Consider the following 21625-nt stretch of genomic DNA (forward strand, 5'->3'; position numbering starts at 1 on the left):
ACCGAATGAGGTTTAAGCGTCCACTCGGTACAAAATAGGTCATTTCGGTACAATTTTATTCGCTTGCGTGTAGGGGCCTTTAGAAGTGGTTGGGGGCACACACGATTGTGTTGTCGTCTATACAGCTTGTTATGGACAGGCTTGGAATCGACACAAAGCCACGTGACCCAATGACAGACCTATGATCTAATACGTACGAATAAGACCACTCTGAATAAGTGGCCCTAACTAAACTCTGCTAGAATAGGAGCACAAGGGAGATAACTGACACGACCCTTTTTTCCCCCGCGTTACGTCATCTAAAAATAATGGTGCTTATAACTGACAGCCCCAAACCAGCTTTAGACTTTACCCAACTCAAGAGTCATAAATAAAAATGATTCATATCTTAGTGATTACACTTGATATTGTATTTGATGATATGATGATCTACGGTTAGTTACAAAATAATTGTAAGGTATATCATTTTAAAACACTTGTCATATTTCATTACACTTGGTATTGTATTTGATGATATGATGATCTACGGTTAGTTACAAAATAATTGTAAGGTATATCATATTTCATTTTTATCTTAGCAACAAAACAATATTAAAACAATACGATTGGTTAAAACTAGATACATAGATCAAGGACTAAGGAAGTATCTTCAAAGATTTTCTAGCTGTTAGTTCAAGAAAGAACTCCCAAAAATCATGAAGATACAGGTTTTTATTGTGGTGGCTGTTATAGCTGGTAAGTTAATTTTAATGTTGTTTAAATTTTGAATGGAGGTCGGTGGCGGTATTTCATATTTTAAGGTATATTTTTCTCAACCGACTACTTGGTGAACTAATAGTATAAAATTCCCTAATCTTGCTGTGACGACATCTATACATTATAACATATGAAAACGCCTATAGAGAGCAGACAGCTAGCTTATGCTTTGATGTATATCAGAATGAAGCAAAACTGTTTTTTTTTTTAATTTATCTACCGTTAATATAGAAGTACTTGTACTTTAACGTTAGCATAAAAATGTAGTTTTATTTTGCCATCTTTAATTTCAATTATACATAATTATATGAAATGCTTGATTATTTTTTAACTTTTTTCTATTTAGTTTGGGGAGGGGGCGAATAGGAATGGGTCTATTTTAGACCGGGGTTAACGGAAAGGAGTTATCTTAGGGCTGTCGAAATAAAATATCGTGAAACATCACCGCAAACCTTGATGAACACACGGACGATAAGTTTGAGATAATACTAATAGAGACTTTTGGCAATCGGAATTTTCGCGTCGCTGAGCTGAGGTAAGTCGTATTATAGCATCACCACCAGTACTAGTCAAGTGCCTAGCCTACAATTTCCTGGAGGGAGTGAAGTCGCTCGACAGCCGCTGGGCTATCAAAACATTTTTAATGTAGAATCTTATTAAAAATCTTCGACTTCGACTCGACCTGAGTTTTTGGTTTCACTGATGTATCATTTCAGAAAGTTCATACCCCGTTACCATAGAATAAAATCATTTACAGATTTGCAAGGTCCCCGCCTCCCTAAATGTAGCACGTAGATCAACCAGAATGCAGGCAGACGGTAAAAATATGAAAATTCCGAGAAAAACCCATCAAAAATAATGATTAAATTCCAGTCGTTATCATGGTTAAAATCACATCAAATATACACCTTCGTATTCCAGGATACACATAGATTCATAAAAACGCTATGATACAACATTTCAGCGTCTAAAAGTAGCAAAAAAGACGGTAGAAAGACAACGATGTTATACGGACCTTATCCGTAAGAAAGCTGTTCGATACGTGCTGCCGTATCACGTATACGAAATACGTATACACACACATTGATGACGTCACACGCAAAATCCATACGGATACGGACCAGGAAATTATGCTTGCCAAAAGTCTCTATTTTCTTGAGAGACGTATTACTGCGGCGGAGGTAGCAGATATAATTTGTGATTCCGTGTAATAAAACACTTAAACCCCACATATCAAGTTTACTTAGTATGATATAATAAGTTCAGATCTACACCTTTTTATATGTTTTATTGGGCTTCATATTGTGGCCATTGCCTCCATTTTTATTTTCAGCCGTAGGTCGAAAACACGAGAAACGGAAACGCGAAATCACAAAAATGACAACAGAACAAAATGGAAATCACGACAAGCCGTTATATTTTGTCGAATATTGTTGTCGCTTTTTTCACGTGTTTTCGTAAAAATTGGTTTTACTCGGGATAAAAGATAATGAATGATCTATACTATCCGTTTTGGATGAACACGTCTTTGAACGACGGTTGGTTAGATTTCACTACAGTGTACAAGTAAAAACGATACATGTAGCCCAGGAGCTGGCAAATATTTAATTAGCATCTCGAGTACAAAAGGTTTGAGGCTTGGAATTAGTAGGTCGAGGCCCCCAAAAAGGCAACTCTTAAGTTATGCTTTTGGAGGCACTGTCGGGAACTCTGTTTATATTCCCCCGGGGGGGTACCAAGGAACAGTTTGATATCTATTTTGTGCTTGTACTGGAGGTATGTACTGAGATATGCATTTAAGGTGGATCGGGCATGGCCGACCAAAGGTGACCTTTGACCTATTCAGAAGTGGGCTTATCCCAAAAATTGAATTATGGATTGGTGTCCTAAGGAACAGTTCGATACTCACTTGTGTGTTTGTGTCGTGATTTTCATTTAAGGTAGATTGGGTGTGACCGAACGATGAGACCTATGACCTACTCAGAAGGTGGTTGCCCCAAAATTGACTACTCAGAAGGAGTTACATTGTCATTAGGGATCCTAATGCAAGGAACATTTTGACACAGGGTTCTTTGATGTACTTGAGGTGTGTAACGAAACCAATTTTGGGGTGATGTGAACAGCGTCCCTTGGTGGTGCCCCAAAAGGCATAAATTAAGAGTTGTGTTTTGAGGTCCCGATCATAGATCTACTAATTCCAGTCCTCTAACCGTACGTACTCAATGCTAATTAAATTTTTGCTAGCTCTTGGACTAATGATAATCATAGCAAGGAATGTGTGAGGTGTTTAGTCTCCCATTTAAGATGCGGCCCAAACGCCCGTTTCACTGGTTACTTAAAACTAATCCCAGTTTAATATTTCTGTCTTTGACAAAACAAATATATTTAACAGTTTTAAACCACCAGGAGAGTGTATCGTCAACACACTAATACACGGGTTGGACGATTTACTCAATACCACCCAATACTAGTCACTACTACTCAATACCGCCCAACACTACTCAATATTATACTTAATACCGCCCAATACTAGTCAAAATTACTCAAAACGCCCAATAGTGATAAAAAATACTACTCAATACCACCCAATAGTAACCAAATACTACAATACCACCCACAGTACTAACTAATACTATCCCATTATTTTGTTTCTTTGTAAATCACCTGGGGTTTTTTCATTTAGTGAAGCCTGTATCATTACAAACCCGGGACTGTACATCACATCCATTCACTTGATTTGATATTAATTTGTTGTTTATTCCTTGCAATATCTAGTTTGTCTTGTTGATAGGTTCGTCCAGTCTGTTTTATATTGAGTGTAGTACGGTCATCCGCACTTATTATTTGAGCGACATTTAGCAATTGACACGCGTAATTAACACAAAAACATGATATGAAACACTATTTTAATTAAAGCGTTTTTTGTCGAGTGTTCTCTCAACGTTTTCAAGCAAATGATATGGTGAAGAATTTACACAATACTTCAATTATATATTTTCGAAAAATGAGTTAATTCGCGGAAAAAATTGCAATAAAAGATAAATTGATGAAATTATATATTTTTAATTTTTTTTTTACAATTGGAATGATTTTACATTGCAGTTGAGACACTCTTCATTGACTTCAACTAGAATAGATCAGCGTGGGTCGAGAAGAATCTTTTCAATTTCTGGAGCCCTATTTTCTCATGTTTTGTTTGCATTATGGAATGCTAGGAACTCTTGTTTGTCTAATCAAATGCGGGCTCCAAACGTGTCACACAATGACGTACACGTTAAAAGCCTTGGCTGCTTGAATCGGAAGAAAAGTTGGGGAAAACACAAATCACCTTCCGTAATAATAGAAATCGAACTTATTATCAAGCTGAAATGGTTAAAGATTGCGGCATGAAATACACTTAAACAAATGAAACATAATGTCACTCTAAATGCCATAACTTATTGGTGGACTTTAATAATGGTAATAATAGTTTATTTATGTAAATATTACAGAAATGCTTAGATTTTACATTGTTATTCTAGTTTTAAGCTTTATAAATGTGACGAATGGTCAGTGTACAGAAGAAAAGGGTAACGCATGTAAAACCACTTACGACGGTTCCGTGAACAGTACGTCTAGCGCCGAGGACAACTGCACGTAAGTATCATCGAATGTAATGGAAAATAATACAGAACAAATAATTATAAATGGATTACACTAAATAATAAGTTAAATATCAAATTCTTGGACGTCGAGTATATAAACTTGTATGATATATTCTGCATGTATTTAATTAAGACTAACGAGCGGTTCGGAAAGGAAGGTGACAATGGTCTAATACAGCTGGTTGGCGTTTATTACTTTGTGCAAAGTTGGCATGCTCAGTTCATATTGTATAATAAAATTAAATGATATATGTGTTATAGAATAAAACAAAATCAATATATGGAGAAGAAAAATGGCGAGAGTCACACCTAGATAGTTTGTACAAGGCGTCATGAAGACGTCCGTTAATCCGCCCCCCCCCCCACCACACACACACACACACACACACACACACACACCATCCCCACACCTTTGTTAGAAAGAAGAAGCATAATATCTACACGAACATGACACTTTATAAGAAGATGTGAGATATAAAAAAATAGACTAGACATAGTTACAGGGGAGGGTCAATTATGATTGGATATATCGGTGTCAATTGGGACTTTTTTAAAAAAAAAAGTCGCGATACTGTTAATTCCGTAAGACAGATGAAGTTGCAATGACCACTATTCATTATATTCTATCCTCTATTTTTTATATTCTGCTCTCTATTCTTTATATTTTAACCTCTATGCTTTATCTGACTTCTATTCCTTATATCCTAACCCCTATTCTTTATAATCTGACCTTTATTCTCCTCCCTTCTTAAAAGTTACAAATATTTCTAGAGTTGATTTTTACTATTTCAGAGCTGCATATGTCTATGGTAAATGTTTAATTGATGAAACGTGCTATAATGATGACACCCAGAGAACTGCTTTCACAGGGGAAGTAGGATCTGACTTAATATGTAAGTAAATTTGGCAAAACGTTGGAATAATGCATATGAAAGAATTATACATATACCACCTTGAATGTCGTTGACCGGTGATATATGAAACATTGTTAGAAAACGTCTTCCGCTATATGAAGATAGCTTCCATAAAATGAATATATATTTCATTGAATGAAATATTTATCAAACACTTTATGTCTTCTAAAGGTTCGGAACCCGAGAAGGGGACGTTGATGAGGACTTGGGCGGGAAAAGGGGCAGAGGTGGGAACGGGGACAGGGAACCACTTGGGTATACGTGTGTCTGTTGCGGTATGTTATAGTACAACCAGGGTATCAGGAAAGTGTTGTAGTGAGAGAGAGATGGGGTTTAACGTCCACTCGACTGAAACTAGGTCATTTCGGGAGTAACACATGGTTCAATTTTATTTCAACAATGCGCTTGTGCGTAGGGGTCTTTAGCAGTGGGAGGAAACCGGAGGACCCTGAGAAAACCCACGAGGTTGGGCAGGCGACCATACTCCTTGTCACATACAACCGAGGAATCGAAACCACGCCAGTTGACTCAATGACAGACCTTATGATACAACCCGGACGCGCTAACCATTCCGCCACCCCAGTGTGTTGTAGTGCAACCAGGGTACCAGGAATGTGTCTTGTAGTACAAGGGTATCAGGGGTGTATTATAGTATAACCATGGTATCAGGAGTGTGTTGTAGTACAACCGAGGGGCAGGGGGATAGTACAACCAGGGGAGCAGAAGTGTGTTGTAGTACAACTAGGATATCAGAAGTGTGTTGTAGTACAATCAGGATATGAGAGTTGTGAGGGTCCCAATGATACCTGTCTGTTGCGTCACGATGTATTGTAGTATATCCAGGGTATCAGTAGTGTATTGTAGTACAACTAGGATATCTGGTAGTACAACCAGGGGCTGGTGGGTGGGGTGGGTGGGCCCAGCCAGGATAGTTCTTAGTGTTTAACGTCCGCTTCTACCGAAGGTGATATCGCAGGCAAGTCTTATTTTTTTCATTTTCAAGCGCATGGGTCTTTCCTGTGGGAGGGAACCGGAGTGCCCGGAGATTGAGAAGGCGTTATATCTTTAAGCCACATACGCTCACACCAGGGATCGAAACCACAACCGCAAGCCAGAGGTGACCGGCAAGCTAGAGGTCGAAGCGCGGTACTCTAGACCACTAGGCCATCCCAACCCCCCAACCAGGGTATCGGGAGTATGTTGCTTTATACTGACATTGTCTCAAAATTGTGGCGAATCGACTCGGTATGTCTAGTAATTTTAAGCCCCCGGAATTCGGATTGGTTTGTCTCTGATTAAAAGCGGTACGTCACATTACAGCTTTTTCGGATTGAATTCAAATTGAAAATGAAATGAAATGAAATGATGTTTAACGTCCTACTGTTCTGCTCCGACTTGGCTAATGAAGACGGGCATACGTCATACAGTGTTCTATGAGGGAAATTTTGGCCGGACAGCGGCGTTACGGCCTACTCTTATATCTAATTCCAACTGCCAAGGCATATTTTACTTGCACTCCAATGTATACACGTGACCTCGGTTTTTCGTACCAACCGAACGGCTAGACAGCTATACTAGTCTAGTCTAGTTGTTGATCTGTTGCTAATATTTAATTTCTTGAGAGGGGCAAGTCTACATCACCGACACCGGTCTTGCATCTTCGGCATCTTACAATTGATCGTCGGGCACGATTCTTCTGCACCCGAATCAAAGTCATGATGATGATTACTCTTCTGGTCGAGTTTGCTGTGCATCAAGAAGTATATACATGTACTTCACTCTCGACACTGTACTAGCGAACATACGAGCGTACATTTCATAAATAAAATCCTTTTAGCACTAAAAATGCATAATGCAAAGTAATGAATTTTGTTGTCATTTTCATCCAACTACACACAATAAAGATGGCGTGACATCCTTATGTTCTGAGCACACATGGTAAGGGCTACTTTCAGCGGTGCAGATGCTAGTACAGGCCTACGTTACGTTGGGTAATAGTTCTATTTCTAAACAAAATAGTTGATTAAAGAAAGACATATTAACATTCACAGGGCGCTAAATTTTTCTATCTTCGGAACTTAAAAGATGATATTAAAAAGGCATGGACACAAGCAAAGGCCAAAATGTGCTTGTTGATCACGTATCGTAAGGCCTGTATCAGAATCCGTACCGCTGGAAGTTGTTCGGATCAAGTGGCATGACGTCATCGCCATCATTTCCTAGGATCGCTATACAGGCTCTACTAGACTGAAGTTTACTGGAGCTGGCCTTTGTATTTGGATTTTTAACTAGTTATGTTACCGCAGTATATGTTTCAGTGAGGTAGGGCTACGGCTATGTAGGCTATATCCCAACTGATTGGTGTTTGCAATATTAATTTTTATTTATTTGCGGAATATTGTCCCGGAATATACACACCTTTCCATCCAAGCCATAAAACTAAAGTAGAAGTGAACATGCGCGCAAAGTTATTCGGTTCCGGTAAACCCATGGATCTGAATCAAGCGCGCCACACTGCGATTAACCCGTTTTGGAATAGTTGTTCCAAATTGAATTTTGAAAAAATATACGGATTCGTTATTTCAGATTCAGTTCGGATTTTAGCGAATTGAGTGTGACACCTAATTCCTGAATAAGACTTTATTCTTTATTCTGATTAAACCCCCGGTGTGAGCGCACGTTTAGATGAATCAATTCTATTAAAAATGAAATGAAATGGAGTTTAACGTCCTACTGTTCTGCTCCTAACCTGGGCTAATGAAGACGGGCATGCGCCATACAGTGTGCTATGAGGGAAATTTTGCCCGGACAGCGGCACTACGGCCAACTCTTATATTGAATTCCAACTGCCAAGGGATCTTTTACGTGCACGCCAATGTGTACACGGGGCCTCGGTTTTTCGTCCCATCCGAACGAATAGACAGCTTTCCTTGTCAGCCCCTCCGTCCTACATCACTGACAAGGGAGAACCACGCCGGAAAATCTGGATGAACTTTCTCGGCCAATGCAGGGATCGAACACCCGACCTCCAGGCTAGCGAGCTAGCGTCTTACCCACTTAGCCACGTGATAGCGAACAGAATCAGTGCAAAGGGGTACAAAACAAAACGCCAATAAAAAATAATCTTAGTACATATATTATTTGATATCGGTGGTTACAGATTTCGTCAATCCGTGTCTAATAGATACAGAAACATTTATTGTATTATTTATTTAGGTGCGTCATTTGTTGTAAATTGAAGGAAAATATAGCAGGTCTGATTTTATACATTTACATTTCGCTCCGCTTTAAGAAATAGCACACAACCACATTCCTCCTCATCCATGCCCCTTACCCGCACCTTTCCCTATCCTAACCCCGAATGCTGGCTCCGCTACTGGGTATGATCTAATTATGATAATTGCCAATAAACAATAATATATAATGAAATCAGTCGGAGAAGGATGAGGGAACCTCAGGGTTAAAGGTAGAATAGCACAGAATGCCGATAACACCGAGGTATAAATGGCCGTTCACGAAGATGGCTAAAATCGATTGTCTACCAGAACTCATCTGTCTTCGTAAATCGGTGCAGACACTTAGGTACTATTTTATGCGTATCTAAAACATGTTATTGAATGAGTATTTAACTTTATCCGTTAATATATGTTATTCTATTCCAGGCTCAAATTGTACAGTAACCACCGGACTAATATGTTTTACTACTTATTGCAGGTTAGTATTGCATTGCGAGAGAGTAGGGGACAGACAGGGAGGCAGGCAGACTTCGATTCGATTCTTCAGAATGCTGCGTGTATGCGTATATTCGTTGGTTGGTCACGTCGTGTTTCATACTCACAAAGAGTTCGATTCGACTGAGACTAACATGTAGTACAATAATTATTTTGCGCATTGTGGTCTTTAATAAACCCACGTGGTTATAAGGAAACGATCTAACCCTTGTCACGTATGAACCTTGGATCGAACCCCGTCACTTGACTCAGTAACAACAGGTCTTACGATCTGCGTTAGAATTGAGTTAGGTCCGTTTTCCACGCGTAGGAAAAAAGTTGCTCCATGTGGGACTTTTCCGTAGCGTTTTTAGTGCACATACGTGCTGTATCGGATGTTTACTTTCTGGAGAATAAACACAAGTTCTCTTCAAATTCAGCTTGCAAATGGCAGATGTTGTGGACATGGTTTTCTTATAAAAAGGCGGCGGCGTGGAAATACAGAACCAACATCGTGCTTTGTATTTAAGTAAGGTTGCTAGAGTAACCATTAATACCATCTTGATGTGTGGTGATTGAACCCACTCCGTTTCTTGTATTTAAGTAAGGTTGCTAGAGTTACCATTAATGATATCTTGGTGTGTGATTAAGGCCACCTCGTGTCTTATATTTATGTAAAGTTGTTGGGGTAACCATTAATGATATCCTGATGGGTGATTAAACCCACCTCGTGTCTTATTTTCAAGTAAGTAAAATGTTCAGTTGTATATTTATCTATGATGGTTAATACATTTGTTTTGCAGTGATAAGGCTACATTAAAAACCTGTTTAGATAAAATAAGCTGCTACGTGGATGTTTTCAAGACAGCGTATGATGGCTATGATTCCACGTGTGGGAGTAAGTATTTAAAGGCTTAATTTTATGTATAATAATATGGTGTGGGACTACTCTTTGTAAGCACACCCTGATTATGTGAGAATGCATACAGAAGCCGACTTACCATACCCAGTTAAAGCTAGGAGGTGTGGTAAATTCGTGGCTCACGGATTCGACACCCAGAGTGATAATGGCACTTGCAGCCGTTTGTTTACAGAGCCAACTAGCTAACCATGTGTTTACAAAGGGTAATCAAGAAATAATAATGCAGTGCAAAGCCTAATAAAGAATCATACTAGAATACCCCCTCCATCATTTCCTCCTTTACCTGAATCAATCACTGTTTATACAAGATTGTTCCATCGATTCACAGATTCTATACTACGTATGGAAATTATTCGTAAGGCCATCGACCACCACACCGCTGGGTATTTTATTGAGAAATACATCTCAGAGACGAATTTCCCACAATCTACTTCGTTTTGTCAGATCAGCCCTGGGTACAATAGATCACCAACCAAAAGCAGATGTTTTTATTTTACAATTATTTTACACAACACCATGTCCGTATTATAAAGTATGGCATGTTGTATTTAACATTAACAACATACAGTTCTTCCACTGTTTTGTTTATATACTAGACCAGTTCACCATTAATACAATAATTCTACTTTCAGGTGGATGTACAGTGACTGTTAGTGTATCGATGATGTTCCTCTCAACTCTACTCATGTTTATCAAAAACTAATACGTGTTACTAATACTAGTACTTGCTTTTTCTAAAAATATAATTTATGACGACACTGTTATTTTTTTAACAGATGACTAAGATACTGTCACTTTTAAAAAATATAGAAACTATTTGTTAGAAAAATAATATTACACTTTTGTTTACAAAATAATATTACAAATTTCGATGTAAAGCGTTAGATTATTTTATCATTGACCATTGTATAAAACAAACAAATTGTTGGAAACTTTGGATATGAGGTGATGAAAAGTGACGTATTTATATACAGAATATTTCTAAGTATTATCTAATATTAAATATTAAATACATGTATATTAGTTTTTAGTCATTGACCATTATATTAAACATCTTAATTGATGAATATTTTGGATATGAGATGAAGAAAATTAATATGCTTCAATAATTGCTCCATGTTTGATTAAACCATTATTTTGATAATAATCTTATGCATCTCTGGCTTTAATAAAAAATTGTTTTAATAAAATGTGTTTTATATGAAATTTATTTTTAGCGATATCTATAAACTATTGATTCTCAACCATTGTGGCGCGAAATTTTGAACGACACACTAAGAAAATGCGATAAACCACGTGATCCCAATTGAGTATTCACTGGTGTCTAGTGATAAGTTCATGGCTGTGTTTTTCTTTATTTAGTTTGAGTTATTCCATGTTTCTTTGACTAGTGTGTGTCTACGGTTGTTTGCCGTCTATGTTGCCATGTTTTTTATTTTGCAAAATACAAATATTTTTCATATATATACTAATGTCCAAGAGAAAGTATACACTGTGCATTTCGTCCTGCTTCAAACAAAGTCGTTTTTCCATTGTATGCGGTATTTGGGTACGGTTTCAATTTGTGTTGCTATTTATTTGCTTAGAAATATTGAGTTTGGACGCACGAGACATGTTCAGTGTAGTTTTATCACATTTTTTTTTATTTAAACAAAACTTAGTCATATTTTATGTGTCCCAAAGTGTGCCGTTGGCAAAAAAAAGGTTGAGAACCACTGCTATAAAGCCATACGCCAATAACTCCAGCCAACTTCTTATTCAAGGTGTATGTTCGTTTTTTTTATAATCTCTACAGGAATCTGAGGGAGGCCTCCCTGAACGTCGCGTGTTTTACTGGCGGCATTGTTTTACGACTTCTCATTTAAAGGACAATGTTGGTGTCAGCCATTATTACATATGTGACAGAACTGGTTAAACACATTCCAAATATAAAATTTGAAGAAACGGGAAGTGACGCAAAAAGTTACAAACACGAGTTTTCCTTCTATATAACTGACTGAAGTAACGAGCGATGACAGACACACGGTCGAATTTCATTTCACTGATAATTCCGTTGAAGTTGAAAAGTTGTTATAGAAGACTGTGAGAGGATCTCTGACAATTCAAAAAAAAAAGAATTGAATGTCATTAGATAAGAGAACACGAGAAAAATAAAAAAAGGTCGGTGCAACCCCTTGTTTTTAGTCATTCTGTACTTAATAAAAACATGGTAATGCACGGACTTTTTCTAATTTGTTCGTGTTTTTCTTCCCACACGAGTTCATACAGTTTGATCTCCGTGCTATTAGGTTCATTCATTGGCACAAATCTTATTTTCCGAGCTAATTTTATTGTCGTCGTTCCAACTGACGATTAATACAGGCAAATAATTTTTTTTTCAAAAGCGTCAATCAAGTCTTCAGAACTTAATCATAATCGCCCAACCAAGTTTCAATGTATGGTATGTCGTGGTTCAGATGTACGTCACATCGATTCCAGCATGTGCCACAGATCCACACATTTCCCGGCGCCGCCACCCAACTCCAAAGTGCCCTAAGCTTCGTCTGCCTTCCCTCCTTCGTAGGACCCAGCACGCCTCTGGTTATTCCCGTCCCACGCTACCAAGGTAATGACACATGACTAGCGATGTCTAATCGTCTAATTTGTTAAAGTGGGGCCGATACGTCCCACCAAAATGGCCCCTCTGCTTCATGCAAATCGCGGCAAAGACCGTAATACATATAGGGAGCCACGTTGGCTCAGTGAGTAAGACGCTGGCTCGCTAGCCTCGATGTCGCGGGTTCGGTCAAGGTGTTGGTCGAGAAAGTTCATTGTGATTTTCCGACGTGGTTTCCCCTTGGCAGTGTTGCAGGACGGTGGTCCTGACAAGGAAAGTTGTCTAGTCGTTTGGTTGCGACGAAAAAAAAAACAGGGATCCCGTTACACATTGGCGTGAACACAAAAGATCCCTTGGCCGTTGCGCTGATTTTCTGGCAAAATTTGAACCTCATGGGTTTACTCAGGGTACCCCAGGTACCTCCCAAAGGAAAGGTATGAGCCCTATCGATTTTCTCAGTTTTCCGTCCATCTCTTTCAAAATGTAGGCGCATCGTGCATCGCCAAAGATTGTTAAATTTGTAATTTACTGCAAGTAATAAGTTTGATGTATTGAAGTAAGCATATTAGTAAAAATATTACTGGTTGAAGTGTTAGAATAATGAATTCCCCCACATACTAGGACGCTTCCGTATTATATTATTCATATAACGTGTCATGTTCTATTACATATACCTAACTGATACTTAGCACTTCCGGACTATACATTCCAAAGATACGTGTACTTTTCCAAAGTGAAGATAAGAATAATGACCACTATCGATTTTCATCATTCCACGACTTTCCGTTCCGGGGTTATTATCAGGGCTAAAGTTTTAATTTTATACAAACATATATTGGTTTTAATTGCTGGAATCACGTGTGTGCGTGTCTTGTAATCGGGTTACCTACCAAATTTATTTGCAAATGTTAAGTTTATGGTCGATTGTCATTCTGTCCACATATCTTGTAATCACGACACCGGCCACAGGTTTTGAGATACTTTTTAAAACACTGAGTGATTATTAAAGTCTCACTGCGTCATTTGCAATTTTCGTTAAAATATCAAATTTCTCCCTACACGGCGTAATTCTTTTGGTTATTTAACATTTTTTTAAAAAAACAAAAAACAAAATCAAAATACTAATACACATATACAACGTCCTAGTTTTAATCACCCTTAAATTAAATGGACTTTTCCATAAAAAGTGAACAATGATTGGATAATTGTTCGATGAGTCCACCAAATAACGGAAAATTACCAAACTAATCACGTGAACCCATTGTTTATACCCAAATACCTTGTCACCATTTTGGAGTAAATATAGGTTCAATTGAATTGAAAGCAAAAATAAAATGGATAGCAATACATTATCAGACGAATAGTCTATTGACGGAGGAATAGATGTGAATGCAAATCCCGACGAGAATCTACTAGTTGCTAGCCAAAGGCTGAAGAAAATTTGGATCAAAAGGCAATCTTTTCCGATAATTCGGACAGTCAACTGTGGAGGTTTTTGGTATGTTCAGAGAAGGATTTGATCGACTGTTTTAAGTGGACTCTACCCAAAATTACTTTACAAAGGAACCCTTGGGCTATAAATAATGTATGGAGAAAATAATCGAAATGTGGACGAAAAGAAAATTATGAAAGATATCTTAGACATGGATAACAGATCTAAATATGTCGATAAGTACGCCGTCTAATTGGTACTGAATGCTACAAAGTGTACTATAAAAAAAAAATTGTCAAAAAAATAAAAAAATATTTCTGTGTTCCTTTGCATTATTTCGACCATCAACGTCATCAACCTATGATGACGTCATGACAGGTTGATATGAGATATAACTTCTATGCACATCAAAGAAAAAACTACAGCCAGTTGTATATACCTGTTTATACACTCTGATGTGCTGGTATGAAATGCAAAATGCAATCGGAAGTAGGAATTTGAAAGTACATTTGTAAATATGGAAGTTACAAGTTCAGAGTTATTATGGAGGTATGTGAAACTCCATATCACCGGCTTCTATTTTGTTGTTTGGTATTCAGTTCATTTACTGATATATTTATTATTTTTTTAATTCCAGATAGATGAAACAATAATACTACAAATGAAATCGGAAGATCTGAAAAAATATACCCTCTAAGTATGGCGACTGCTTAGCTTTACCTGCCTTCCTTAAGCAACAAAGGCAAATGGAAGCAGGATGTGTACCTTCTACCTATAAGAAAATGACGCTACGCGATAGACTAGCAGCTAAACCAACTAGCATGATACATTAATACGAAGGGCGTTATCTGCCCCAAACTGGTAATAAAAAGGCGACAAAAAAGGTTGAAATTGGTTGGTTGCACCAGTAATTGGATGACTGTGAGTCTAGACATGTTCAGTCTCAGAACGGTGGAGGCACTCAAAGGATTGTCAGACCATTTATAAAAAGCTAAAAAAAGTGCCTGTTTTAGAATTCAAATTCTGGATGTCAGAACAAACGCAAGTAAAACAACCCAACAGCGAGGCTGATGTCCCCCGCCGAAATCCCGAAATAAATAAATAACACATATTAATTGATTGCATGTTTATCTTTTTCAAAAGTATCGAGCAATCAAACCCAACACTAAGTTTCACCACTCTCTATCAGATGAATCAAGATTATCTTGTCCCTGTTCACTCTCTGGATTGTTCCCCTTTGACTGCTAATATAAGCGACCATGCACGTGCATTCAACACTTGGCCAGGTGATTTTGTGGAGGCCAAAGAAAAGGACAATCTAGGGATTGAGACAGAGGTTGTGGAGTCTAGTTCTTGGATAGGGGGAGAGGAGACACGAGGAGGAAGGGGGTGAAAAAAAATACCCTTCGGATGCACTTTGTCCTGTAGTCTTTATAGTGTTCGCGCACTATACCTACAATACTTATATCTACAGGGAAATGGGCAATCCATATAGACCAGTACACAAAGCATCGACCAATGAAATTGATCAGCCCTGCTTAGCTTCAACTCGAAATGTTCATCATTGACCTCAGTCAAGACATTCACCTAATGAACATCTAAATCAAGTTTAAACATTCTACCTCCATCAAAAGCAGAGCTGTTATGTTCCAAAGTCTCGACCAATCAAATTGCTTATCGCCCTGCTTACCCCGAGCAGAAAATGCCCATTATCGAACTTAGTCAAGGTATTGATGTAATGAAACTAACACCAAGTTCCATCACTCTCACTTAATTAGAATTAAAGTTATCGTGCCCCAAAGCATCAACCAATCAAATTGCTTATCTCTGTTTACCCTAAGCAGAAAGTGCTCGTCTTCGAACTCCATCAAGGCATTGACCTAATAATCACCTACACCAAGTTTGAACATTCTAGCTCAATTAGAAGACTTATTGTTTTCCAAAGTCTCGACCAATCAAACTGCTTATCGCTCTGCTTACCCTGAGCAGAAAATGCTCATTATCGAACTTAGTCAAGGTATTGATGTAATGAAACTATACACCAAGTTTCATCACTCTCACTTAATTAGAACTAAAGTTATCGTGTCCCAAAGCATCAACCAATCAAATTGCTTATCTCTGCTTACCCTAAGCAGAAAATGCTCATCTTCGAACTCCTTCAAGGGATTGGCCTATATAAACACCTAACCTACGCCAAGTTTGAACATTCTAACTGAATTAGAAAGAGTTGTTGTGTCCCAAAATGTGTGAAGGACAGACAGACAGACGGACGAACCCATTTTAATAGTCCCTGCTTTCTTCGAAAGGTGGGGAACAAAACGAAAGGAATTAAAGAGTCAGATGCACAACGCTTCTTTTCTAGTTACTTGAAGGACGCAGCGCTTGTTGCAAGAATACGGCAGAAAGTCCCCCCCCCAGCTTGTATACATCTGGGAAACAAAAAAAAAAGATGCTAGTTACTTGAAGCACGCAGCGCTTGTTGCAAGAATACGGCAGAAAGTCTCTCCCCCCCCCCCCCCCCAGCTTGTATACATCTGGGAAACAAAAAAAACAAGTTTTCGTTGATGCTCTGAAGCGTGCCGTGCCGAGCACCGACGGATCTCATAAAAACATCATTTTGGAAAAGATTAGGAGTATGTCTTCAGAATCGCCGAAAATATATTCGAGACAAAGCAAAAGGCCTCAGACCATCAAAATCTATAAAGTGTGCACCTACATGTACAAAAAACAAGCCAACAGTGAGGCTGATGTCCCCCGCCGAAATAGGAAAATAATTAGAGGACACATATAAATTTATCACAAATTATCTTTTACAAAGTATTGAACAATCAAACAGTATATCTTTACTTATAGTCTAACAATCAAAGTAGGAGAGTTATTGTTTTCCAAAGTCTCGACCAATCAAATTGCGTATCGCTCTGCTTACCCTGAGCAGAAAATGCTCATTATCAAACTTAGTCAAGGTATTACTGTAATGAAACTATACACCAAGTTTCATCAATCTCACTTAATTAGAACTAAAGTTATCGTGTCCCAAAGCATCAACCAATCAAATTGCTTATCTCTGCTTACCCTAAGCGGAAAATGCTCATCTTCAAACTCCATCAAGGCATTGACCTAATCAACACATACACCAAGTTTGAACATTCTAGCTCAATTAGGAAGAGAGTTATCGTGCCCCAAAGTATCAACCAATCAAATTGCTTATCTCTGCGAAAATGCTCATCTTCGAACTCCATCAAGGCATTGACCTAATAAACACATACACCAAGTTTGAACATTCTAGCTCAATTAAAAGTTATCGTGTCCCAAAGCATCAACCAATCAAATTGCTTATCTCTGCTTACCCTAAGCGGAAAATGCTCATCTTCGAACTCCATCAAGGCATTGACCTAATCAACACATACACCAAGTTTGAACATTCTAGCCCAATTAGGAAGAGAGTTATCGTGTCCCAAAGCATCAACCAATCAAATTGCTTATCTCTGCTTACCCTAAGCGGAAAATGCTCATCTTCGAACTCCATCAAGGCATTGACCTAATAAACACATACACCAAGTTTGAACATTCTAGCTCAATTAGGAAGAGAGTTATTGTGTCCCAAAAAGTGTGACGGACAGACAGACAGACGAACCCATTTTAATAGTCCCCTGCTTTCTTCGAAAGGCGGGGGACAATTATAGTTTCTCTTTGTTTACTAGTAATAGCACAGAAGAAGAAAATAATCTAAACCCTGGTGATCATGTAATTTATATACAATAATCTTAATCAAAAGTTAGGAAATAGAATTTTCTTGAGAAAGATTGATGAACAATACGCACGAGTTGTTTTGCATAAAATTGAAATGACATTCCGTATATAACTGTAAATGGATTACCTGAAATGGATTTCGAAGTGAGTGAGAACACATATTGGATGACAAAGGAAAGTTTTGGGGTGGATATTGCCTAACCCTTACGAATATAATAATTTTAACTGGCGGTTATAAACTTGTATTTCTGTTATCTGGCAATAACATCGAAGTCTTGTTAAGCCATTCATGCGAGTATTTTTATTGGTTACATTTTATATTATGTCTTACCATGTTATAGTATCAGACATTTTCATTCAATTCGGTTCTTTGAGTAGCGTGTATGTTGTATCTAAGCTACCGCACCTGAGTTGTCAGTTATGATCCGTAATCATTGTTCTGTTCATTTTGGTACCTATGGGGCTATGTGTGTATTTTAAGAAAATATAGCTGATTTGTATCTATATGTAAAACAAAATCATCTTTTGATAACCTGATTTCTGTGAAACAATGAGACTTAGCTGTTGGTCTTATTCTGTGGCTACGTTTTCAGTGCAAAGGTATTAAACGTCGTCTAGCCTACTGAACCTCCAGCGTGGTCTTTCATCCTAATTATATGTTCCAGTCAATGGTTTCGTTTCATCTGAAAAATGGATAAATTGTGTTGTGGGATCGATAGACGAGAAAAATCTGGGGTGGGTTGAAGCTTTGGCGGTAAACAGACACATACTTTAGGTCGACAGTTACAAAGACAACTATCTGGAAATGAGCTCATCGTTGATAGGAATGGTCAATCACATGTTTTACAGCACTCTACATCATATATTAGTCTTGATAATCACCCTAAAGATAAGTAAAGCATTAATCCAAACCATTAGACAAAATTCGAAGTCCTTAAAAAAACGGATTAGGCAAAATAGTGTAATCAGCAAATGGACTGTTCACCGTGTACAAAATACACGACAAACAGTGGTATCAAGTGTCCGAAAGAGTAAGCTTACCCTTGTCTGTCGCCACCCCCGCCATAGCTGCATCAAAACCATTAGACGGAATCTCGGTAAAACAACGTGATTGGCCAATGGACTATCCATGTTCAAAATGCACGTGATGAACTGTGTTAACGATGTAGTAGACATAATCAGGGAGATAGTATACGTGTCAATTAAATATATCTAGAATAATAGACGAAAGAGACATGTTATATTTACCAATCAAGCCAATACGACAGTCATAAACTTTTTAAAAGTTTTTTGTAAGTTTAGGGGGCAAGTACCCCTGTAGGTGAAGCTTAGATGACAAATGCCTCGATCTACTTAAAAAATCAGAATAAAAGGAACAAGCTCTCGCGTAGCAATTTAGCTGAGACACAAACACTCCATAATAACCTGGTGATATTGGAAAGTTACTACTAATAACTTAACAATCGGAAAGTCAAAGTCACCACGTTTATCGTACAATTTAACACTCAGCTTATGGCAATGGTCAAAATTGAGACGCAGATCCAAGTAGGAAGCGTAATTGTCACTGCCAGTAGTGTTTTCAATTTCGAGCTCATCAGGGTATATATGAATTCTACATAGTCACTAATTAATTTGGAATTATTCAGTGATAGAACATCATCGATATCGAAACATCATCGATATCGATAAGTGAAATTAAAATGTCTGACTAGTCGTTTTATTTGTTTTTGCGATTGCCTGTGTATAATCGGCTTCGTACGAATATAGTAACAAATTAGCAAGCAAACGTGCACAGTTGGTACCCATGGGGATACGTACCACTTGCTAATAAATTTCCCCTCAAAATTCAACAAAGATATTATCAATTAAAAAATCCAACATCTGAATTATCTTTGGAATTTATTTTTGGAATCCCTATGGTTCTTAACAAAACATATGGAATTGTAATTAACAACTAAATATTGATATCTAACCGTTCCCGATTTAGATGAAAAGACACTGTGAATAATGTCTTTAAACCGAGCTTTTAATTTACTATGGGTAATTTTTGTGTACAAAGTAGAAAAGTCAAACGTTTGTACATATGAGACTGAAGCAAGTGGTCTAGATTGCAAACTATCAAGTAATTCTTTTAATATCCACATTTGATTAATACCACTACGAGAGTGATAATCTTGATAATAATGTGATAATCTTGATATCAATGATGATCATCTTACAGATTAGTATAACGTTGTTTTCTAGCAATAGGCGGGCCTTTGGACAACTGTATAGTTTTGCCGATTAAGAACAATGCCTGAAATGGTCGGCAAATGCTTATATACATGATGATCGTCTTATAGATTCATGAAACATAAACCGTATAGCACTATACAGCACTTAATAAATGTATATGAGGTCACTTGTATTTTTATACGCCCACATTTTCATGTGGACGTATATAGTCGTCGCGTCCGTCCGTCCACAATTGTTTGTAAACAGTCTACAGGTCACAATTTTTATCCGATTCTAATGAAACTTGAAATATACGTTTATCACCCTAAGATCTCGGTTCCTTTTGATATTGGCATGTATCGGACCGTAACTTCATGGATTATGGCACCGGATTGTACGAAAAATCACGTTTTTAGCTTGTGAACACTGTAGAGGTCACAATTTTTATCCGATTTGGTTTAAACTTGAAATGTATGCTTATAACCCAAAGATCTCGCTTCCTTCCAATATTCGTGCATATCGGAACGTAACTTCCTGAATTATGCCCCCTGATTGTACGAAAAATCGCGTTTTTAGCTTGTGGACCCTATAGAGGTCATAATTTTTATCCGATTTAAAAAAAACCGTATTATTATATCACCGTTACACCCTAAGGACGACTGAGTTCGAATTTCGTGAAAATCGGCCCAAAACTGACAGACAAAATGGCCGCCGTTCGTTCTCAAATAGCGTAAAAATATGGTATATCAAGGTTGTGGACCCTATAGAAGTCACAATTTTTATCCGATTTTGTTGAAACTTGAAATGTAAGTTTATAACCCAAAGATCTCGGTTCCTTTCGATATTCGCGCATATCGGACCGTAACTTCCTGAATTATGGCCCCTGATTGTACGAAAAATCGCGTTTTTAGCTTGTGGACCCTATAGAGGTCATAATTTTTTATCCGATTTAAAAAAAAACGTATTATTATATCACCGTTACACCCTAAGGACGACTGAATAAATCGCGTTTTTAGCTTGTGGACTCTATAGAGGTCATAATTTTTATCCGATTTAAAACAAACCGCATTATTATATCACCATTACACACTAAGGACAGCTGAGTTCGAATTTCGTGAAAATCGGCCCAAAACTGACAGACAAAATGGCCGCCGTTCGTTCTCAAATTGCGTAAAAATATGGTATAATTGTGGACCCTATAGAGGTCACAATTTTTATCCGATTTTGTTGAAACTTGAAATGTAAGTTTGTAACCCAAAGATATCGGTTCTTTTCGATATTCGCGCATATCGGACCGTAACTTCCTGAATTATGACCCCTGATTGTACGAAAAATCACGTTTTTAGCTTGTGGACCCTATAGAGGTCATTATTTTTATCAGATTTAAAAAATCGTATTATTATATCACCATTACAGCCTAAGGACGACTGAGTTCGAATTTCGTGAAAATCGGCCCAAAACTGACAGATAAAATGGCCGCCCCTCGTTCTCAAATTGCGTACAAATATGGTATATCAAGATTGTGAACCCTATAGAGGTCACAATTTCTATCCGATTTTGTTGAAACTTGAAATGTAAGTTTATAACCCAAAGATCTCGGTTCCTTTCGATATTCGCGCATATTGAATAGTAATTTCCTGAATTATGGCCCCTGATTATATTAAAAATCACTTTCGTTTTCTATCCA

General features: G+C 37.7%; 2 long non-coding RNA genes across 6 annotated transcripts in view; one reads left to right on the forward strand and one right to left on the reverse strand.

Annotated features, from left to right (window-relative positions):
- LOC126830323 (uncharacterized) overlaps nucleotides 1–21625 on the reverse strand; it is a 144708-nt gene that overhangs the window by 56970 nt on the left and 66113 nt on the right. The window lies entirely within an intron of this gene.
- Nucleotides 593–11125, forward strand: LOC126830324 (uncharacterized). The gene is made up of 6 exons (XR_007683810.2): nucleotides 593–735; nucleotides 4278–4392; nucleotides 5193–5293; nucleotides 8977–9028; nucleotides 9828–9922; nucleotides 10579–11125. It is a non-coding gene; the product is annotated as an uncharacterized LOC126830324 (long non-coding RNA).

Source organism: Patella vulgata, chromosome 8, assembly GCF_932274485.2.
Source record: "Patella vulgata chromosome 8, xgPatVulg1.2, whole genome shotgun sequence".
Lineage (NCBI taxonomy): Eukaryota > Metazoa > Mollusca > Gastropoda > Patellidae > Patella > Patella vulgata.